This window comes from Canis lupus, chromosome 13, assembly GCF_003254725.2.
Source record: "Canis lupus dingo isolate Sandy chromosome 13, ASM325472v2, whole genome shotgun sequence".
NCBI classification, from domain to species: Eukaryota; Metazoa; Chordata; class Mammalia; order Carnivora; family Canidae; genus Canis; species Canis lupus.
The window spans coordinates 35,185,022-35,209,984 of NC_064255.1; the positions used below are offsets into that span (position 1 = coordinate 35,185,022).

Sequence of the window (24,963 nt, forward strand, 5' to 3'; positions counted from 1 at the left end):
CAGCAATCAGACAAGGGGGGAAAAGGGCATCCAAATTGGTTAAGAAAGAAATACAACTTTTACTATTTGCAGATGACATGATACTATATATACAAAACCTTAAGGACTCCATCAAAAAAAACTAGAACTGATAAATGAATTCAGTAAGCTCATAGGATACAAAATTAACATACAGAAATTTGTTGTGTTTCTACACTTATAATGAAGAAATATTAAGAAAACAATCCCCCTTACAACTGCACCAAAAATAAAATACCTAGAAATATATTTAACCAAGGAGATGAAAGGCCCACTCCAAAAACTATACAACACTGGGGAAAGAAACTGAATATGACAAACAAGTGGAAAGATACTCCATGCTCATGAATTAGAAGAACCAATATTGCCAAAATGCCCATACCATCCAGAGAAACCTACAGATTTAATGCAATCTCCATTTTAAAAACACTACAACAGGGCAGCCCCGGTGGCACAGCGGTTTAGCGCCGCCTGCAGCCCAGGGCATGATCCTGGAGACCCGGGATCGAGTCCCACATCGGGCTCCCTGCATGGTGCCTGCTGCTCCCTCTGCCTGTGTCTCTGCCTCTCTCTCTAGCTGTGTCTCTATGAATAAATAAATAAAAATCTTAAAAAAAATAAAAATAAAAATAAAAAATAAAAAAATAAAAATAAAAACACTACAACATATTTCACAGAATTAGAACAAATAATCCTAAAACTTGCATGGAACCACAAAAGACCCTGAATAGCACCAAAGCAATCCTGAAAAAGAAAGCTAGAGGTGCCACAATCTCAGATTGCAGGATATACTACAAAGCTGTAGTAATCAAAACAGTATGGTACTAGCACAAAAACAGACACATAAATCATTGTAACAGAATAGAGACCCCAGAAATAAACCCATAACTGTATGGTCAATTAATCTTCAACAAAGCAGGAAAGAATATCCAATAGGGAAAAGACAATCTCTTCAACAAGTGTCCTGGAAAAACTGGACAGCTACATCCACAAGAATGAAACTGGACCACTTTCCCACACTACACAAAAATAAATTCCAAATGAATTAAAGACCTAAACATGAGATCTGAAACCAGAAAATATAGGCATAAAACATCAAGAAGAAAACACAGGCAGTAATTTTTTTGACATTAGCTATAGGAACATTTTTCTAGATGTGTCTTCTGAGGCAAGGGAAAGAAAAGCAAAATTATCTTATTGGAGCTACATCAAAATAAAAAGGTGAAGGGCAACCTACTGAATGGGAGAAGGTATTTGCAAATTATATATCCAGTAAAAGGTTAATATACAAAATATATAAAGAACTTACATAACTCAACACCAAAAAAAAAAAATCAAACAATTAAAATAGAAGACATGAATAGACATTTTCCCAAAGAAGACATCCAGATGGTCAACAGACACATGAAAAGATGCTCAACATCACTCATCATCAGGGAAATATAAATCAAAACCACAATGAGATACCACCTAACACCTGTCAGAATGGCTAAAACCAGACACAAGAAACAACAAGTGTTGGCAAGGATATAGAGAAAACCAGACACAAGAAACAACAAGTGTTGGCAAGGATATAGAGTACCTTCATGTACTGTAGGTAGGAATGCAAACTGGTGCAGCCACTGTGGAAAACAGTATGAAGTATTAAGATTCTCAAAAAACTAAAAACAGAATTATCATATGGTCCAACAATTCTACCACTGGATATTTACACAAAGAAAACAAAAACACTAATTCAAAAACACCTCTATGTTTATTGCAGCATTATTCACAACAGCCAAGATAGGAAGCAACCCAAGTGTCCATCAAAAGATGAACAGATAAAAAAAAAAAAAAAAAGATGAACAGATAAAGAAGATATAGCATATGTATAATGGAATATTACTCTGCCATTAAAAAGAATAAAATATTAACCATTTGCAACCACATGTTTGGAACTAGAGAGTATCATGCTAAAGTGAAATGAGACAGAAAAAGAAATACCATATGATTTTACTCATATGTGGAATCTAAGAAATAAAATAAGAGAAAAAAAACAGACTCAAATTCAGAAAACACACTGATGGTTGCCAAAGGGGAGGTGGCAGGGGTGGGGGATAAATGGGGGAAATAGGTGAAGAGAACTAAGAGTACACTTATCTCAAGGAGCACTGAGAAACATACAGAATTGCTGAATCACTATATTGTACACCTGAAACTAACATAACATGTTCATTACTTATGAATAAAAAGACATTGAGGGCTCACAGCAGTGAACAAAACCTCATCCTTGTCCTGACAGAACATAGTGAAGGAGACATACAATGAACTGGACAATGCGTAGCAGGTTGTCAAGGGCCTTAAAGAAAATGCAGGGCAGGAGAGCAAATATACCCAGAGCTGCGTGGCCTGGCCCCAGGCCTGTTCCTCTGGAGACTGGCCCCTCAGTCCATCTGTCCCAGCTTTATAGGGAGGATCAGACAGGAGGGCAAGAAATGCCCCAGAAAGGAATATGCACTCAATCAGAAGACAATGCGGAGTCCCCCAGAAGCCCCCTCACTCACGCCAGCAGCTCTTACTACAGGATTCCCAAGGCCTCAGGTTCAAGACTGATGACACTGCCCCCCTCCCTGTCCCCTACCCCCCACCCTGTTCACATAGATGTCCATATTCGCACAAAGATTAGTTAAGACCAGCACTTGGCAGATCTCTTCAGTGGAGGAACGGAAGCATCAGTAAAGATCAAGATTCTGGAAATAGGCTAGCACCAAGCAACAACGGAACCAAAAAGATTCGAAAAGGCCCAAATGTGAATTCTACATCACTTTTTTTTTTTTTTAGCAGTTTATCAGAAACAAATTACTGTATGATTCTCTTTGGTTGCTGTTTAATTTTTTTTTTTTTTTTGGTTGCTGTTTTAATGGGTTGAAGCCTTATCAGGATACTCAGTCTGTGATGTCTGAAGATGGTGAGGGGAGGGTGGCGGGACACAGCAGAAGCTGCAATGGGGCTGTCTGCTACTTTACACATCAGCCATCAGCTTTAATTTTTCTCAGATGCCATGTGAGGCACCCTACAAAATCCTCATACCACGCTACAGAAGGATACATAGTTATACCTGTTGTCTGGGTAAGGAAGCGTAGTGCATCGAAGTAAGATCCACCTACGGCTGCGTGCTGCTCAGTGAATCAGTAAAACAGCCCCAGCTGGAAGCCAGGCGTATCTGATGCAGAGTCTGCGCTCTCTGCTTGCTGCCCTCTGAAGCATTTGTTGAGCATCTATCACATGCAAGCGTTGTGGGAGAAAGGTAGACCGTCTTTACCTTTTAGGAGCCCAAGTTCTAGTTGTGAAATAAATAAGTCACAGGGATGTAACGTGCGTATAGGGAACATAGTAATACTGCCCTATGATGACAGATGGTAACTAGACCCATCGTGGGGATCCTTTAGTAATGTATAAAAAAAAAAAAAATCAACTCCCTCTGATGAACACCTGAAACTAATAGGATATTGCATCAATTGTACTTGAATTTAAAAATGCCATTAGGGGAGGAAGGACTTAAGCTGGTGGAAGAATAGTAGGTGGTGGACCTGGGGCTTACCTCATCCCTTGAACACAGCTGGCATCACCTTCAAATCATCTGAATACCTAGGAAATCAATCTGAGGATTAAGAGAATAATCTGCACAATTAGAGAGAGAGCACATGGCAGGTACGAGGTGGGAGACGTGAACTGGGAGACAGAAAAGCCGCGGTGCTGCAGAGGGGCAGGATCCCTTTCTACGGGGAGAGAGCAGCAATCAGGTCTGCACAAGAAAAACACTCCCCCAAAACCAGTGACTCGGGAATTGAGAGGAACAGACTATCGCCAAGTTTTTACAAACGGTGGAGCTCAAATTCGGAGGTTTTAGAAGTCCTTGCCATTCTCCAGAGTCAAGCTGGGCAAGCAGTGGTGCTCCCGGGGTGAGGGAGGGCAGGGGCCCGGGCCCAGGCAGCGTGGTACAGGGAGAGAATGTTCTCCTTTCTGGAGTACATTTGGAAGAGGGTTTGTTGCCTCTCCAAGGACAGAGACCTGCCAGGCAGCATCCAGCAGCTAGCTGTTCATCAGCAAGGGACAGAAGAGCGCACAGAGGGCCGATAACCGGGTCGCAGCTTCTCACTGTGCTTCACCACAGACTCCAAGCACCTGCTCAGCTGCACCCGCTTTGCTGAGACAAAACGGCACCAGACACAGTGCTACGAGGCTCTCCTCCAGAGGAGGGGAGAGGGTCCACATCTGCCAGATCCTTTACGATTTGGAGCGTTGAATCCCAGCCATGGGTCAGAGATAACACACAGAACTGTGGCGCCAGGGAGCCGACGGCCAGGCACAGACAGGTTAAGGGCAGGGATCTGATGAAAGCTTGAGACACAGGGGAGGAGACTGTTCACTTTTCTGTCAGGACCTCCTGAACAGTGGCAGGTGCAAGCTCCCCTCCTTGGGGAATAGAGGCAGGGTGATGCCGTCTTCCACCCCTCCCCACCATCAGCATGGTGGGGCTTCAGAAACACAGCATCTCCAGGGGAGGCTGGAGCCACTTACCCCAAGCCCTGCCCCCTGCGCCCCGGAGTAGCATCTTTACTAGGGTAGGTGTGAGTGTGAGCCAGTACAGCCTCTCCCCCAGACGACCAGCACAGGCCCTCCATATGCACCAAGTCTACTGATCACAGAGTGCCCCAAAGCATCAGCTTTGGTTCTGGTGGAAATAGGACCAGACCACCTTGGGAATCAGACTTACAGTTTTTTGCTTATTTATTTTTTCATTTCTTTTTTTTTTTTTTTTTTTTGGATCAGACACATTTTTCTCCTTTTTCTTTGGAATCAGACTTACAGTTTTTTGTCTTTTTTTTTTTTTTTTTTTTTTTTTTTTTTAGTTCTTTTCCTTTTCTTTTTTGAGTCAGGCTTTGTTTTTGTTTTTTTTTTTAACCAGGCTGATTTTAGCAAACAAATCAAAGCACACCTACTTAAGGTCCAAACACTCCCCACTACCAGCAAGGAGGAACTCTGTAGAGGACTGACCTGTGGAAAAGTGCAGGCAAACACAACAGCAGAGTGCACACAGCATACACAAGAAACACCTCCTGAGGTGCCAGGCCCTGGACAGTGTATGACCTCTTGTTAATAAAGCATTACTCACAGGAGCTGGAAACATAGAAAACTTTCATAATATGCAAAAGACAGAAACCTAGACATTATGACAAGACAGAGGAATTCACTCCTAAAGAAATATCAAGAAGAAATAAGTCAGGGATTTGCTCAAAGCAAATATAAGCAATATACCTGAGTGAGAATTTAGAATAACAGTCATAAGTATACTAGCTGGGCTTGGAAAAAAAAAAAAATGCATAGAAGACACCAGAGAAATGCTGGCCACAGAGATAAAAGACTTAAATATTAGGCCAAAATAAGTGCTGTAACTGAGAGGCAAAACCAACTGGACATAATCACAATGAGAATGAAAAAAGCAGAGAAATGATTAAGTGATACAGAAGATAAAATTGGGGTGCCTAGGTGGCTCAGGTGGTTAAGCATCTGCCTTTGCTCAGGTCATGATCTTGGGGTCCTGAGATCAAGCCTCGCATGAAGCCCCATGTTGGGCTCCTAGCTCAGGGAGGAGCAAGCTTCTCCCTTCTCCTTGCTCATGCTCGCTCGCTCTCCCTCTCAAGTAAATAATCATTTTAAATTTAAAAAAATAAAAAAGATAAAATTATGGAAAATAATGAAGCTGAAGAGGAAAAGTATTAGATCATGAAGGTAGACTTAGGGAACTCAGTGATTCCACAAAGCACAATAATATCCATATCAAAGGAGTCCCAGAAGAAGAGTGGGAAAAGGGGACATAAGGTTTATTTGAACAAATTTTTTTTTTATTTGAACAAATTATAGCTGAGAACTTCCCTAATCTGGGGAAGGAAACAGGCATTCAAGTCCAAGAGGCATAGAGAACTCCCCTCAAAATCAACAAAAACAGCTCAACTCTACAACATGTGATACTGAAACTTGAAGAATACAAAGATCAAAGATAAAGAGAATTCTGAGAGCAGCCAAAGACAAAAGGTCCTTAACCTACAAAGGTCAAGACATGAGGCTGGCAGCAGACCTGTCCACAGAGACCTGGCAGGCCTGGCATAGTATCTTCAATGTGCTAAATGGGAAAAACCTTCAGCCAAGAATACTTTCTCCAGCAAGGCTGTTATTCAGAATACAAGGAAAGATAAAGAGTCTCCAAGACAAGCAAGAACCTAAAGGAGTTCATGAACACTAAACCAACCCTGCAAGATATATTAAAGGGGACCGTTTGAGCAGAAAAGAGAGACTAAAAGCAACAAAGACCAGAAAGGAACAAAGACAATCTGTAGGAACAATGATCTTACAGGTAGTACAATGGCACTAAATTCCTATCTTTCAATACTTACTCTGAATGTAAATGGGATAAATGTTCCAACCAAAAGACATAGGGCATCAGAATGGATTTTTAAAAATGAGATCCATCAATATGTTGCTTACGAGAGACTCATTTTAGACCCAAAGACACCTCCAGATTGAAAGTGAGGGGGTGGAAAACCATCTACCATGCTAAAGGGCATCAAAAGAAAGCTGGGGTATCCATCCTTATATCAGAAAAACTAGATTTTAAGCCAAAGACTATAATAAGAGATGAAGAAGGACACTGTATCACAATAAAGGGATCTATCCAACAAGATGATCTAACAATTATAAATATTTATGCCAACTTGGGAGCACCCAAATATATATATATATCAATTAATAATAAACTTAAAGACACTCATTAATAATAATACAATAATAATAGGAGATTTAACACCCCACTCAGATCATCTAAGCAGAAGATCAACAAGGTAACAAGGGCTTTGAATGACACACTGAACCAGATGGACTTAACAGACATATTCAGAGCATTTCATCCCAAAGAAGCAGAATACACATTCTTCTCAAGTGAACATGGGATGTTCTCCAGAACGTATCACATACTGGGGTCACAAATCAGGCCTCAACCAGTATAAGATCATACCTGAGATCATACCATGCATATTTTCAGACCATACTATGAAGCTTGAAGTCAACCACATGAAAAAATTTGAAAGACCACAAATACATGAAGGTTAAGGAACACTCTACTAAAGAATAAATGGCTTAACTAGGAAATTAAAGAATTTTTTTTAAATATATGGAAGCAGATGAAAATGAAAACATGACAGTCCAAAACCTTTGGGATGCAGCAAAGGCTGTCATAAGAGGGAAGTACATAGCAATACAGGCCTTCCTCAAGAAGCAAGAAAAGTCTCAAATACACAACCTAATCTTACACCTAAAGGAAGTGGGGGAAAAAAGCCTAAAACCATTAGAAGAAGGGAAATAAGATTAGCACAGAAATAAATTATATAGAAATTAAAAAAAAAAAACAGTAGAACAGATCAACAAAACTAGGAGCTGGTTCTTTGAAAGAATTAATAAAAGTGATGAACCCCCTAGCTAGACCTATCAAAAAGAAAAGAGAAAGGACCCAAATAAATAAAATCACAAATGAATGAAAACAGATTACAACAAACACCAAAGAAATATAATTATAAGAGAATATTATGAGCAATTGTATGCCAACAAATGGGGCAATCTGGAAGAAATGAATCAATTCCTAGAAACATATAAACTACCAAAACTGAAACAGGAATAGAAAATGTGAACAGACCCATAACCACTACAGAAATTCAATCAGTAATCAAAAATCTCCAAACAAACAAGAGTCCGGGGCCAGATGGCTACCCAGGGGAATTCCACCAAACATTTAAAGAAGAATAAATACCTATTCTTCTGAAACTGTTCCAAAAAATAGAAATGGAAGGAAAACTTCCAAACTCATTCTATGAGGCCAGCATTACCTTGATCCCAAAACCAAGACCCCACTGAAAAGGAGAATTACAAATCTATATCCCAGATGAACATGAGTGCAAAGATTCTCATCAAGGTACTAGCCAATAGAATCCAACAGTACATTAATAGTCCAATTAGGGAAATAGATATCTAACTATGAGGTACAGTGGAACATGTCGCAGGAGACTCCAGGATCCCCCAGTGGGGCATGAGGAAGGAGCACACAGGGAAGCTGACAACAATCATGAGTCCCTGAAAGTAGACGGTGAAGGCATCTCAGAAGGAGAGGACAGGGGTCACTTACAGTCCAACATCCACTCACACCACTTCTGATAACCATGTCCCCGTTGTCCTCACCAGAAGCTCCCACCCCAGTGCCTAGTGCATGTGCTCGGGGTGGGATTGACCTAGACTCAAGGTGGACCCGAGGCTCAGGACTAACCAATGCCAGCCTCCACCAATCTTGGGCAGGTGGCTGGGGATGGGGAGGCAGGACCAAGATTTTCAGTCAAAAAGAGTAGTGCACGCTCTTTTCCCTGGTCTTAAACCTAGGGGAACACAGGCCTGTCATTTCTGGCTGGCCACAGTTCCGCCACAGGGATGCTAAGATATCAATAGGCCATCAATTTGCAGGAAAGAGAGAAGAGAACTAAGAGAGGAAGTCTGAATCTGAAAATGAATCTACACCTATACTTTCCCATTTAATTAGCCAGTCAATTATCTCTTTTGAGTGAACCACTTACAGCTGGGGTTTCTGCCACAAGCAGCATCAAGAATCGTGCTAGAGAAATCCAGACTCTGGGTGAGTTCATGGCTGTAGGGAAGAGGACTGGCAGAGTGGCTCTGGTGGGAGCCAATGCTTGTTAGGCACACTGCCGTCCACGGCAGGCCAACACAACAGGCAGAGGCATGCACGCTGCCGCGGCTACACCCCCCGAAGGAGAGGTCACCCTGACTGGTGAGCCTGGGAGGCCTGGATGGGACAGCAGGGGCTGGCATGTGCTGCAGGGTGGATTTGCACTGCATCCTTCTACTGCATTTTTCTGGCCCCACCAGGAACAAAGCATCGACCCTGCGGACCTAGCCATTTGTTTCTACGGAACTGTGACCAGAGAGAGGGTGCTACCAAGAGCTGAGAGAGGGGGCGGTATGGGAGGAGGAAGGAGGATGGGCCCATCTGAGACCCCCAGACCCAGCCTGCTACTCCAAGCCCGTGTCTACCAGTGTGATGCTGCAGCTTGCAGGGACTTCACACAGCTACTTGGGATGGGACACTCTGAGTCCCATCTGGACCTTCTTTCTTACACAGCTTTTCAAGAGCTCAGGTAGTGAGGGAGAAGTGATCAGCAGGTCATCGTTTGGGCATTTCTGGGTCTCTGGCTACCCAATCAAAATGTCCTCCTCGATCCTACCATCCTTATGCATAAATATTAGAAACAAAACTGTGTCACTAAAAACAGAAAGCGGAGATAGTGTATACAGGTGAAGGGAAATAATCTTTTAAAAGAATATAGAAAAAAACTAAGTAAATGCTCAGACATTACTCATTTATTCACCCTTCACCCATTGTGAACATGACTGAATTTCTACTATACATATATAAGAAATCAACTTGGCAACTGAAGATTAATTCCTCCACAGATCTAAAAACTTTACTTAGAAGTCACTGAGGGTCTTTGTGATTATGCTTACAGCTGTGTCCTGTTTAATCTTTTAGAGTTATTAATAGCAGGAACTATAAATAGCAATGTATAAAAGTACCTCCGGCATCAGAGCACATAGAAGAGCCGAGGTCCTCACCACCAAGGCTCTTCCACCCCCTTGTGACACCCGGCACATGAACCTGACACTGCAGTTGCGGGGGACAGAAGAACACCTGAGAGTGGCAGGAGCAAGCCAGGGCACTCAGTGCCCACCCCTGACATCCCCATGCTGAATCCTGGGGCAGGGAAGCATATTTATACCTCTTCGTTCATTAAAAGTCACATTCCAGTGTAGAGTATGACCACACCAAACCAAGGCACTCTGTGCAGGAATTACCTGTCCAAGGTGCTAAGGAACAAAGATGCAGAATACGAGGTCTCTGCCTGCAATGAGGCCTGGGGCAGCAGAGAGGACAGAGGAACAGCAGGAATGACAGCCACTGCAGCCAGAGGGAGAAAAAGGCTGAGGCGGCATCTGAAGGATCAGCCAACAAGCAGGGGAGTTCACGCAGTAGCCGCTACTTCTCAAGTGCACACAGAGCATGAAAGAGGAGCAGCTGCCTTGTACAGGAACGGACAAGGATGAAGTGAGGAAGTGACCGTGGCAGGGCCTGAAGGCAAGACCATGCCTGAAACACCGCAGAACGTGGCCGGGCATTCTGAGCCGGTGAGGAGCATTCCTTGAACGAGAGGAAAAGAGGCCACAGCAGATAAAAGGGAAAAGCCAGAATTGTGTCAGGTGTAAAAGAGCTTTCATGCCAGTTTGAACAATGCCTGGCAGACAATGGGAGGGGAATTTAAGAAAAGAATATCCTTTTCTTTTTTTAAGGAAGGAATATCCTAATTAAATTTGACTTTTATAAGAGATATGATAATAATAATAATAGCAGTTGACATTTCCTGGGAATTTGGCTAAATGCTTAAGCACTATGCTAAATGCATCTTGTGGGTTTGAAAAGACTCCAGCATGCAGCAAGCACGCCACTCTGGGAGCTATTGCTATTACTACAACTAATGTCCCTGACAAACCTACAAGGCAAGTACCAGCAGTCCCAGTCTTATAGACAGCTAACCTGAGGTTTGGGGAGATTAACATTAATTTGATCAAGGTTAACAGCTACTAAGTGGTTGGGTCCAATAGTCTGCCAAAATGGTCTCTGAGCCACTACACTTTGGCAGTTGAGCAGAGAATGAATTGGAGAAGAAACAGTAGCCAGGTGGCCAGTTAAAAGGTTCTCAATGGTCGGAGCCAAAAATCATGGAGCCTTAAAGCAGGAGACAGTGGCTACGGAGACAAATCCACTGAAAAGTCACATCCTTACCCTGAACAGGCGAAAATAATGTGACCGTTCTATGGAGTCTGCAGTTGTAGTAGCTTTATACTGAGCTACACGCCACCTACTAGCTGACGAGATTTTCCATTAATACTTGACAATGTGCAGAAAGGAGGGAAGTAGAAGAGACGGGTGCATCAGGAAAATCACAGACCAGAGTTCTTGGGTTAAAGACATCTTCTATTCAGCCCTCTCAACACCGAATAAAAATCAGTGACTGCCTTGTCTTCAGGGTACAGGCCTTCCAGTCTTCTGCACAACTCCAGCAGCTGACCTGTGTGCCTCCTGCAAGTACATGCTGGCCCCAGTGTAGGATAGGTCTACAGATCAGAGCTTGAACTTAGCTACCCACTCACTGAGCATATTTACCAGGAAAATATATTTGCATGACATGGAAGGAGGGAAGGAGGTGCTCTAAAAAGCAGACAGATCATGCCTGAGATTCTGGCTCTGCCACTTACTGTGTGTGGAAGTGGTAAGGGACTCGGCTCTCTGAGCCTCTGATGACACCAGCATCTGTAAATCGGAGTTACTGCGAGCATCTGGCCTGGCACAGCAGATGACATATGGCTGAAGCCTAGTGAATGGCAGCACAGTATTATAATTATTAATCAGAAGACATGGGTAGGGCAGGAGTGAAGGGTAAGAAGAGACTTGGAGAAGAAAAAAAAAGGTTTAGCTTTATGATATTTTTTTTTAAATTGAGGTGTAATTCACACACCACACAATTCACTCTTTTAAAGTGTACAATTCAGCAGCTTTTAGCGTATTCACAAAATTATGCAACCATCACCACTATCTAATTTCAGAATATTCCTCATCATCCCAAAAAGAAATCCTGTACCCATTTGCAGTCACTCTGAACTCCCTTTGCCTTCCCCTAAACTCCCTGGCAACCACCAATCTGCTTCCAGTCTCTAGAGATTTGGCCACCCTGGATATTTCCTATGAATGAAATCACGCAACACGTGACCTTTTCAAACTGGCTTTTTTCTCTTAGCATGGTATTTTCACGAATCTTCAGGTCGTAGCAGGGATCAGTACTCCCGTTTCTTTTAAGGCTTAACAATATTCCCCTGCATGGACCCACAACAGTTTGTGTCTCCATGCATCAGCTGATGGACATCTGGGTGATATCCACTATTCTCCTATCGTGAATACAGCTGCTACAAACACTGCTGTCCAAGTCTGCATGTGCACACATGTTTCCAACTCTCAGAGGTACATACCTTGAAGTGGAATTGCTGGGTCACAAGGCAATGGTTTAGTTTTGGAGCTTTTTTTTAGGAACTGCCAAACTATTTTCAATGCTGTAGCATTATTTTTTACTGTGACCTAAAGTCAAGGACATTTTAAAAATCTCTTTAGAGTTTCATAGACAAGAAAAATGTGGTAGTGGTGGTTCTGGTGTTGCCTGGTTTTAAAATCCATCCAAAACCATGTGATTTCCAACAGATACCCCCTTACCAAATTTCTATGGACTAACAGCATACACAGCTAAGAGGACATCAGCCAACAAAAGGATGCCAAAAAATTCATACCATCATTTCCAAAATAGCTGGTTTTGAATCATGAATATCTATTATGTTGAGAGTGATGAGATTTTTTTTTTTCCCCTTGAGAGAAAGGGAACAAGCAGAAACTGGCAAAGTTGTCACGTGAGGTTTTTAGGCTTATGTAGTAGAGTGCCTTATCATGCAGCTAAAGCAAGCAACTATGCTGCTCGACTTAAAGGCCTGACCAGGTTCTGGCAGACAGGGTGATTTGCCCAAACAACAAAAAAATTGATATCAAAGAGATTAGATTAGATTAAAGGCTCACATCTCCAAAGTAAACTCCACTTGCTGACAAAACCAATTCTAAAAAACAGAGAAGTAGCCCAAGTCTTAAACACACGCAGACAGGAGCTGAAGATCTGTATGTGAAACAACAGAATCTAAATGACTTCTCTGGGTTTTAATCCTGACATGGTCATGGCTGAATGACCCAAAGAAAATACTTAGGTCATCTGACCTTCAGCATTTTTGCAGATATACTTTGTGATAGGTGCAACCACGCTCATGCTGCCTTGGCTTCTGAAATGTAGTGAGGATTCTTTATTTGCACAACAAACATTTACTAAGATCAGAAGATTGCACATAGGAGGCAATTAATAAATTGCAACTACTATAATAAATACACATTTAAATTAAGCAGTGAATATCCATGCCAAACACTGGGCTATGCTCAGGAGATGCACACATAAACGACATTCCTTGCTCACAAGAAGCTGAAATTCTGATGGAAGAAAGTAAAGAGGGAAGAAATTACAGTGTGTGATGAGAATTATGATAAACACAGGTGCAATGAACACATCAATGAGTTGAATGATGAGGAAAGACAGTCAAAGATTTCTCTAAACATAGGAGCTTTCTTCTAATCAATTTTACTAATAAGGAACATGCAATAAAATGTCACCATATTAAGTATACAGAATGAATGCCTTTATCAAATGATTTATTTAACACATATATCGTGCATTTTCAGGATTCCTAAAAGTTCCTTCTTGCCTCTTTCCCATCAATGCTAGCGTGTGTCCCACCCACAGCCACCAGCAACCAATGACCCTACTTCCTGTCATTATAGTTTGGTTTCATACATCCCAGAAATCCTTATAAATTGAATCATGCAGTATGTATTCTTTGGCTCTGGCTTCTCCAGCAGAGCATGTTTTTGAGATTCATCTGTGTTGTTAGGCCAAGTGAAATCCCATTATACAGGTATATCACACTTCATTCGTTCACCTACCTGCTCGTGGACACTTGTGGTTTTCCAGCTTTGGCTACTAAGAATAAAGCTGCTGTGAATTCAAATCCTCATTCCTTTTTTAAGGTAAATACCAGAAGTAGAACTGCTGGGCCTTTGGAAACTGTTAGAAATGGCTAAGGATTTCTCCAAATCATCGCACGGCTTTACATTCTCATCAGCAATGGAGGTGGTCCCAGCTCCTTAACACCCTCACCAACACTCAGAATCATCACTTTGTAAAGTTCCATCATCCTAACAGGTGCATAATGGGGTCTCTTTGAGGCTCCAGTGTGCATTTCCCTCCTAACAAGGGATACTGAGTTTCTCATCAGCTCATTTGTCATGCAGATACCTTCCTTGGTGAATTAGATGGTCAAATCCTCTGCCTAGGATAAAAAGAATCAGGTTCTTTGTCTTACTGAGTTGTAAGAGTTGTGTAGGTATACTCTGGATACAAGTCCTTTAACAGATATCTTTTGTAGATACTGACTCCAAGGCTGAGGTTCATGTTCTTGTGTTCCCATTTCCTTAAAAGTACTTTTGACAAGCAGGTTTTGATTCTGATCAAGTCTAATTTCTTATTTTGTCCTTTATGCTTCACAACTTTTGTATCCAAAGAAATCTTCACCTGTCCCAGGACCAAATGTTTTCTTCTAGATACTTTACCCCTCTATATTTCATCTATGATCCATTTTGTATTAATTTTTCTGTGTGAGGTAAAGTTAATTTTTCACAGATTGACAATTAATTGTTCCAGGATCATTGGTTGAAAAAAATTAATCCTTTTTCTCCTTTGAATTGCTTTGGCACATCTGCCCAAAATCAATTGATTGTACATGGATGAGTTTATTACTAGAGTCCCTATTTTGTCCCCATTAATCTATGGGTTTACCCTTATGCCAATACCACACTGTCTTGATTACTATAGCAGCTTTGTTGTCTGAGACAGGTCAGGCCCTGTGCACTTCTATATAAGTTTTAGAGCCAAGCAGTCATCTCTTTAGAAAATAAGTCTGCTGGATGCTGGAATTTTGATTAAAACAACACTGAATCTAAGAATAAACCCAGAAAGAATTACCATCTTAATATTCGGTATTACTATCCATGAACATGTATGTCTTTCAGTCTCTTTCTATTCATTTGGGTCTTTATTTTCCTTTTGTAATTTCTGACCTACAGTTCTTATACATCTTTTCTCAAACACACTTCTAGGTATAGGATTTCTGTGTGTGTGTGTGTGTGTGTGTGTGTGTGTGTGTGTTTACTGGTACAGTATTTTAACTTCACTTTCTAAATGACCATTAATAGTATATAAAAATGATATTGATTTTGGGGGCACCCAGGTGGCTCATTCGGTTGAGTATCCAACTCTTGATTTCATCTCCAGTTGTGAGATTGAGCCCCACATCGGGCTCTAACTATGCATCCAGCCTACTCAGGATTCTGTCTCTCTCTCTCCCTCTCCCTCCCTCTCTCTCTCTCTCTCTCTTCCCTAAAAAAGAAATATTCACTTTTGTATATTGACCTTGTACCCTGTTACTCTGTCATATTAACTTAATTACTCTTGCTACACTATAAATCCCTTAAAAATTTTTATACACATGATAATTTTTCTGGGGGAAAAAAGGTTTTACTTTCTCTTTCCAACTGGTGGACTTTTATTTCTTGTTCATTCCTGATGGCACTAGCTAGACTTTTTGGTACAATGTTAAATACAAGTAGCAAGAGTGACACCCTTGCTTCTCACCAACCTAGGAAGAAACCATCTACCATTTAGTACTATGTTAACTATATACAGACTTTCCTGTAGATGCCCATCAGCCAACTAAGCAAGTATCCTTCTCTAATTTACTGAGTACTTTACTATCATTAATGTGTGGTATGTTTTGTCAGGGCACATACATATGTATTTATATATTTATATATAAAATTATATACATATATAATTGATAGGGTCATAGTTTTTATTCTCCTTTGTTCTATTAATATGATGAATTATGCTAATTACATTATGAATGGTTGACCAACCTTGCGTTCTTAGAATAAATCCTGCTGGATCATGATGAATTACCCATTTTACATATTAAAAGAAAAAGAATCTAGCAGTAAGTATACCACAAGAGTCTATGTGCTAATATTTTAAGGGTTTTTCATATGTGTTCATAAGGGTATTGGTCTCTAGTTTCCTTATAACGTCTTTGATTTTGGTAAAAGATAATGCTGTCCTCAAAATCAACTGGGAGGGATCCCTGGGTGGCTCAGTGGTTTAGCACCTGCCTTTGGCCCAGGGCGTGATCCTGGAGTCCCAGGATCGAGTCCTGCGTCGGGCTCCTGGCATGGAGCCTGCTTCTTCCTCCTCCTGTGTCTCTGCCTCTCTCTCTATCATAAATAAATAAATCTTAAAAAAAAAAAAATCAACTGGGAAACGTATTCTTAAAAAGTTTTGCATTTTTCACAAAAAAAATGGTATTTCTTCATTACAATGTGATAAAATTTACCAGTGAAGCTGTTCAGCCAACATTTTCTTTAAGGCAATATTTTAAAATAGCAAGTTAACTTTATTAAATGGGGCTATTTAGGCATTCTATGTCATCCTGAATCAATATTGGTAATGTCTTTCCAGAAATGTTTCCATTTCACCTAAATTATCAAATTTACTCACCTAAAGACATCTATTAAAATCCTTTATTACCCTTTTCATATCTATAGGAAAGACTGGAAATACCTAGGTGGCTCAGTGGTTGAGCGTCTGCCTTGGCTCAGGGCGTGATCCTGGGGTCCTGGTATCGAGTCCCAAATCAGGCTCCCTGTTGGGGAGCCTGCTTCTCCTTCTGCCTATGTCTCTGCCTCTCTCTCTGTCTCTCTCATGGATAAATAAATAAAATCTTTAAACATATATATGAAAGATTGGTGTTATTCTTTCATTCTGATATTGATAATTTAGGCCCATTTCTCTTGATCAGCTTGGGCTAGAGGTTTATGCATTTTATTGATCTTTTCAAAGAACAAGATCTAGGTTTCATTGATTTTTCTCTACTGTTTGTCTTTGACTTCACCAATTCTAGTCTTTATTTTCTCCTTTCTGGTTACTTTGGCTTTAATTCATTCTTTTCCTCTTTTTTAGTTACTTAAAGTGGAGTATATATTTCATTAATCAAACTATTTTCCTTTCCTAATGTGAGCAACAAACTTCAGCTACAAATTTCCCTCAAGGCAACACTTTAGCTGCATACAGGAATTATGATACAGTGTTTTATTTAACTCAATTCACAAAGTTTTCCAATTGCCCTTGTGATTTCTTCTTTTAACCTGTGGGTTACTTAGAAATGTGTTAATTTCCAAGTATCGGGGCTAGAAAAGACATTGTTATTTATCACTAACTTATTTCTGTTACGGTCAGAGAACATACTCTATGATTTAAATAGTTTTAAGTTAATTAAGACTGGACTTGTAGCCCTGCATATGGTATACCTTGCAAAATGCTCAACATGTACTTGACAAGAATGTTAACTGTTTTGTTCTTGGACATTCTATAAATATCAAATAGATCAACTTGATTGTGTTACTCAAGTCTTCTGTATTTTTAGCAATATTCTATTTGATGTACCAGTTACCAAGTGAAGGAATTTCCAACTATAATTACAGATTTGTCCATTTCTCATTTCACTTTTCTCAGTTCTTTGCTTCATCTGTGTAGAAGCTCTGTTATTATATGCATACACACTTAAGGATGTTACATCTTCTTGAATTTCTCCTTTCATCATTATGAAATGTTCCTCCTTCTACCAAATAATATTCTTGGTCTACTTTGTTTTATGCTGATATAATTATTTCTGCCTTGCTGTAGTGTCTGCATGGTAAGTCTTTTCCTATCCTTTTATGCTTACTGTTCTTATATTTAAAATGCATTTCCTTAAACAGTATATAGTTGGGTCTTAATAATTTTTGTCCAATAGGATAGTCTCTACCACTAAATTGAAATGTTCAGACTATTTACACATTTAATGTAATGATAGATGTGGTTGGCGTTAGTTCTATCACTTTGCTGCTTGTCCCATCTCTATTCTTTTTTCTTCTTTCCCACTTTTAGGATTCTGTTTTGTCTGCTTTATTGACTTCACTGTAAGTCTCTGTACTGTTTAGTTTTTTGGCTTTTCTATGGTTGCAATGTGCATGCTAAACTTGTCACAATCTTCAAATATTAAATAATATATATGCAGCAGAAGAATATGGAACTGTATATTTCCCCTTTCTTCCTCCCACTCTATTTTTGCCATATTTTTTACTTTATATGTTTAAAAAAAAAACATTAAATGGGTTTTTGCTTAAAATGTGGTTCTTTTAAGAAATGTTTTAAATTCCAAGAAGTAATACTTTTATATTTACCCATATTTCTACCATTGCCAACATATTTCAAGATCTGAGGTATTGACTTCTCCTGACTTATAAACATCCATCAAGGTCTCTCGCAGAGCAAGTCTGATAGAGATCAATTCTCTCAACACTCACTTGTCTCTAAGTATTTCATCTTCATTTTTTTTTTTTAAGGATATTCTTGCTGGATACAGAATCCCAGCTTAATGGGGGGTTCCTTTTGCCAAGGAAAAGATAAAATTCCATTGTCTCTGGCAGCATTCTTTATGATAAAATGTCTATTATCATTACCTTTGTCCCTATACAATATATGCTTTTTCTCTGGCTACAATCAGTTTTCAGCTATTTGATTATGTAATTTGCTTTATGTTTATCCTTACTGGGGTTTAAGCTTATTGGATCTAAGGATTTATCATTCCCCTTCAACGTGAAAACTCAAACTTGGTGTACTTGTTCAATTGAAGGGCCCAAGTATTTTCTTAAGCTCTTATTCATCATCTCAGAGTATTTTACTCTCTGGGATTTTCCCCTGTTCTCTGCTCCTGAAATTCCTATTACACATATAGTGGAGCCTCTTAGTCTACCCTTGTAACTGCTCTTTCCCACTGTCCACTTGTCCTACTGTGACACATCCTGGGAGGCTCCTTGGGACCTTTCAACTCCTCTATCCTCAGTTCTCAACTGTACCTAGTCTCCTTCTCACCCACCCACTGTATGAATTTTTTAATTCAATATTTTAACTTTAGAATTTTCACAGTTTCCACCTGGTTCCTTTATCAATCTAGCTGGTTCTAGGTCCTGTGATGTCATTTCTTCCAATACCACCCTGACCACTCCAAACAAGACAAAGTCTCTTCAGTTTATCCTCTTATTTCTAGGTCTCGAGGTACAAATCTTTCCTGTGTTGTGGCTGTAGATTCCCCTTCATGGCAACTCCCCTAGGTAGTTTGTAGTCTCTGACTGCACTCACCCTCTGTGAAAACCATCTCACGTGCCAAGTGTTTGGATCTGTGGCCAGTGGAGGGGAGATGTCTCTATACAGCAGTCTTGTATCTGAACTGACTGCTCCCTGCTGGCTTCAGGGAAGGATTTCCTACAGTTCTTTACACACCCAGAGTCGTGGGCCCTGGCACAATTCCAAATCAGTCCCCAGTTCTAGAGGGCAGACTTTCCTGGTCCCATTTCTGGGAAGCCCTCTCAACTCGGCACTGGAGGCCTGCAGCCTGAACTGCCTTCTCCGCATCAGTGGCAGCCCAGTGATGGTTAGTTAATGTTATCACAAGAAGGCATTTTGGCTTCCATTAATCAGTCAGATTTTGAACTTCCTCTTTGTTTTGGGTACCTGGAAATCATACTAAGTTTCTAGGGCATACATATATCAAAAAATTCATTCATTTGTAGTCTCTGGGTTGAAGCAAGAGTGTTTCAAAAGACTCGGTCTATTCATCTATTTTCTACATATTTTAGCTAAATCAAAAGAAATATGGCTTGGGAAGATTGGCTTCCAAAAATAACTGCCCACTACTTTAAACCCAATTTCATAAGTATTTCTGAGAATGGCTGCTTCCTCAAACTGTTATTCAATACACAGAATACAGCATCACGGATATGCGGGTATCTGCTAATTCTTCAACTGCACACTTCTACCTTCATACTCATTTTTAAGAGATTTAGTGCACACTGATCCACTGAAAAGTGACATTTCATTACCTGTATTTTCAACTTCCTTCTCAGAGCCCTTCCATTTTATTGTCCAATAATGAATACCAAGACCTGGCAAAACTAATCCATGTACCATCTGACTATTAAATCCTGAGCTAACTTCAAGAAATTTCAAGTTCTAAAAATAAACTGACAATCAAGACCTTCTTGACCTGGCTCTGTTCCCTATTCTTAGCCACGTTCTCCATCATATGCACACCCTGACTCCCAAGCACCTGTGCCAGGGGTCACATGATTATCCTCTTCTCTGATAAGCCTCTATGCACCCTTCACAGCACAGCTCAGCTCCCAGCCTCCCAATGTAGCCTTGCCTGTGAACAGGACCCAGCAACAGCTCCCTCTTTGTCACTGTAATTGCCTTAATATTACCTCCCAGCATCAGCCAGAGCTTCCATATATATCACCTCACTCATTTCTCACACAAAACTGTGACGGGGATAGAAGAGGTTATTGAATTTGCCATATTTTTTCCAGGTTCCAGCTTTCTCTACCACTCAAACCATAATTTCTTTCAAGGGAAGGATCATGTCTTCCCTTCTTTAGCCCAAAGAGCATTTGCTGAGCCCACAAGGTGCCAGGCATTGCGCTGGGCACCAGGAGAGAATAAAATGAAAGAAATGATCTCTACCTCGGGGTGCTCACACCATAGTTGGAGGGTAGGGAAAGCTGGTGGTAGATATGCATGCAGACAAAGCATAAGAGAACTCCTCTTTCTTGTGCCCACGTCCCCAGAAGTGGACAGTTTCCTCCTCAATGTGGGGGGGAGGGGGGCTATAGACTCCAATGACATAAGCAAAGGAAGCAGTCTAGGAGACGGTGAGCAATATTAAAAATGACTAGCCACACAACTCCCTGGCAATCACCTAGTGTTATATGCAGCAGCTCTGTGCATTCAAGTCTGCACTGAGAAGGATCCAAACACATTAGCTGGTGACCAGCCATAAGCTCTTGACAGTAAGAAACAGGCTAGCTGTGTCTAAGCACTATTCTTCTCTGCCCGGAACAAGATCTGACCCTCTGGCTCCCAGCTGGGTCTGCAGAACTGGCCCATAGCATGACGGCCCAACAGTGGTAGGGTGGAGGTATGGCCACAGCCAGGAAAGAAACAGGATAGAGTGGAAACAATACCCAAGTGAATGGGTGTCTTTGATGAGACATCCTCTAAGAGAATCCCTCCTCTGTAATTGTGCTGTAGTTTAGACAAGACACGGTTTGGGGTCCTTTTCCCACTTTGAAAGTGTTGTATTGTTCTTTAAAAGGCAAAGACAGCAGAGAAAAGGCTAGGAGAAAATACCCAGAAGTAGACCCTGATTGTTTACTAACTGGTAGGGGCAGTGTTTTTAAACCATTTTTATATTTAGAAATAATAAAAGTTAGTTACCTCTTAAATACTATGCTTATTAGGAAGTAAAGCACATATATAAAGCCATCCTAAAACTTGAATGGAGCCACAGAAGATGCCAAATAGCCTAAAGCTATCTTGAAAAGAACCACCCAGGTGGAAACTTCACATCATGTGACTAAGCTTTACTCATCATGACTGTATGAAATTGTCACAAAAGACATAGAGATCAACAGAACAAGAGTCCAGAAACAAACCCACGCATATGTGGTCAATTCACAACAAAGGAGCCAAGAATATATACAATGGGGAAGGACAGTCTCTTCAATAAATGCTGTTGGGAAAACGGACAGCAACATGCCGAAGAATGAAAGTAGACCTCTATTTTACACCATATGCCAAATATCAACTCAAAGTGGGTTAAGATTTGAACTTAAATGCTGAAACAGTAAAACTTCTAGAAGAAAATACAGGGGGTAATCTCCCTGATATCAGTTGTGGCAAGGCTCTTTTGGATTTGACACCAAAAGCACAGGCAATGAAAACAAGAATACACAGGATGACAGCAAACTCAAAATCTTCCTGATGGCAAAAGAAATTGAAACAAAAAGGCAATCTGCAGAATGAGAGAAGATATTTGCAAAGCATCTATCTAATAAAAGGTTAATATCCAAACTGTAAAGAACTCCTACAACTCAAGGGGGCAAAACAAAAAATCCAATTAAAAAAGCAGGCAGAGGAACTGAATAACAAACCATCTCCAAAGAAGACATACAAATGGGCCACAGGCACACGAAAAGGTGCTCGGCATCACTTGTCAGCAGGGAAACACAAATCAACACCACGATAGGACATCACCTCACACCTATTATAATGGGCTCATCAAAAAAGACAAGGGTTAGCAAGGATGTGGAAAAACGGAACCCCTGGTGCACTGATGGTGGGAAGAAAACTGGTGTGACAATGATGGAAAACAGAATGGAGGGTCCTCAAAATATTAAAAATAAAACCACCATAGGATCCAGCAGTTCCACTTCTGCATATATTTCCAGAGAAAATGAAAATGGAGTCTCAGAATGCTCTCTGCATCCACAAGTGCACCACAGCATTATTAACAATAGCCAAGACATGGTAACAACCTTAGTATTCGTTGGCAGATAAATGGATAAAGAAAACGTGGAAGGTTATTCAGCCACGAAGATGGAAATCCTGCCATCACGATGGCATGGATGGACAGACCTAGAGGGCATCAAGTTAAATAGAAAGATAAAGACAGATACTATGTGATCTCACTTACATGTGGAATGTTAAAAAACTGAACTGATAGAAAAAAAGATTAGTGGTTGTCAGAGGCTGGGGAATGGGGGAATAGGTGAAGGTGGTCAGAAGGTCCAGACAAAATACACGGTTACAAGATAACCAACTTACAAGCTCTGGGGGTGTCATGTACAGCATGGTGGCCACAGTTAGTAATACTCTACCATATATCTGAAAGTCACCGAGCTCTCATCACAAGAAAAAACTCTTATCATCAATGCAATTGATGTGTCAATTATTTTAGTAAAACTGAAAAACAACAGCATACAGATAAGTACACAAAATTAAAGATAAGCTTGAATTATCCCAAAGCAAGCACCTACAAGATACAGGACTCACAAGAAAGAGAACAGAGCCCACAGCCCACACTCAGGCACCTCGCCCTTCCTTCTCCCAAAGCCAACTCTGTCCTGACTTCTAACACCAAATTTTAGATTAGCATAGAATAAAAAAAAAAAAAATTGTTATTCCTAAATTCACTACACCATTTCCCGAACAGGAAAGCATTCTTTCCGTAAGATATTTGAAAGTTCACAGCAAGGTAACAGCTATAATCCCAGTATATTCTCACATCCAGCGATCAACTCAGCTACAGAACTGACCGTTTTCCACAACCAGAGACCAAACCCTCCCGGGATGCTTACTATGCACCAGGCCCGAGAGAGGACGTGTGCGTCGCCCAGCAGACACGCACTTGAGTGCACTTGGACTCAGGCTGTCCTCCTGACCACCACACATGTGGTCACAGAGCCATGCAGGAACATATCACAGGGCACGGGGGGAGCAGTGGCAGGGTGAGGCCTCCGAGTTACAGCTGATGCAGTGTGTAGCATAAACTGAGTCACAGGAGGCCAGGCAGGCACCCAGGTGATAGGTTAGCTCGGGTGTTGCACCACCACCACCACCACCACTACCACCACGCCAGAGACTTCAAGACAATGGACTTTATCTCTCACTCCCTCAACGCCCCAGCCAAGGAGGTCAGGACTAACTTGGCAACCTGGGGAAGTTAAGGACACAGATTCCTGCCTTGTTGCTCTGCCGTCCCCAGAGTGTGGCCCTACCATTAGGGAGTAAGAGCGGTCACTGCCTTGTGCTCTTCTAGCCAGAGGGAGGAGACACAGTTCCGCTTGCACTGCCTGCATTCCAGACGTTTCCTTGTCCAGAACCCAGCCCATGCCCTCATTCAGCAGCAACAGAGGTGTGGAATCGGGTCCCTGGCAGCCCATGCCCAGCCAGGTGGTGAGCAGAGGAAGAAGGGAAGTGGGCAGCGAGGTCCAGAAGCAGCCTCCTGCCAAAGGCAAGCAGGGCCAGGCAGTGCAGTGCCACGTCGTAGAGTGATATGCCACCCTACGGTACATCACATGATGGGGAGACTGGGAAGGGTCTCAAGTGAGGAGTGCTGCAAACAAATTTGTATTTTGGGAGGTTGCTCAAGTAGCTTTATGGCAGAGAGAAACTACAGGAGGCGACCAGTTAGAATCCAAGAGGGGAAGACACAAGGCCTGGCCCAGGCATCTAGAGTACAAAACCCCATCAGAAAATAGGAGAGCAAGATGCAGAGCCTGGCAAAGGCAAGAGCCATGAGCACCCCAGGCGCACTGCCCATAAAGAGGGGTACTGACGCAAAAGTTGTCAGCATCAGGCTGTTGTGATGGTCAAATAATACAAAGGATACAAAAGACCTGTGAAAAGTAAAGCAAACATTGTCTCCAATTAAATTTAAGCAATTCACAAAACAAATTTAAAGAAACTTATTGAATCTCTTTAACCATAAGATCACAGCCACTCTACAATGTGTGCCAACTGTTGTTACTATTATGAACTCATCCATCTCTTTAAAAACTTATCAAATGGCTACAGAACCTACATTTAACATTACTACTAATAATCTAAGCAATAGTCTTTTTCTTTATCGTACACTTCATTATAAGCCTGTGTTCCCTTGAAAAGGGAATTCTCAACTGATGAGATGCAAAACATTTGCTCAAAGCCACACAATTATTGGGTCTTAATAATTATGTGCAATACTAAACATTAAACCAGCATCTGAAAATGTCCCCTTCTTTTCTAAGTCAGCAAATCCATATTATTTGAAAGTCAATGGGAAGAGAATACACCAAAGATAAACGTTATTAGTCTAGCAGAAGTAATCATTATATTTACTGATACTTCACATGGTATTCCACACAGCTGCAGCTTGAACAGATCCAGGGGTCCTATGTGGCTCTGACTCGGCTCAGGGATCTACTTCCCAAAGCTCTCAGGTCAACCACCACAGGTTACCGAAAAGAATCCAATACTTCACCCAAGTCTTCTGAGGAATGTCGATGAATGGCCACCATGTAACTAAATCTCTGTGCCTACATCCCCGTTCTCATCCTCTGCCATGAGGGCTCTGAAGTCAACAGCAAGACCCCAGCACCAGCTCTCGGCCCGTCCTCCTCTTTCCCCCACC

The 24,963-nt window shown here is 41.2% G+C and overlaps 1 protein-coding gene and 1 long non-coding RNA gene across 3 annotated transcripts in view; both read right to left on the reverse strand.

Moving 5' to 3' along the window:
- Positions 1-24,963, reverse strand: part of TRAPPC9 (trafficking protein particle complex subunit 9) — a 543,982-nt gene that overhangs the window by 321,442 nt on the left and 197,577 nt on the right. The gene's annotated exons all lie outside the window — the stretch shown is intronic.
- On the reverse strand, positions 2,889-6,813 carry LOC125752344 (uncharacterized). Its single transcript, XR_007401616.1, has 2 exons — positions 3,599-6,813; positions 2,889-3,275 (listed from the first exon to the last, which is right to left on the reverse strand). It is a non-coding gene; the product is annotated as an uncharacterized LOC125752344 (long non-coding RNA).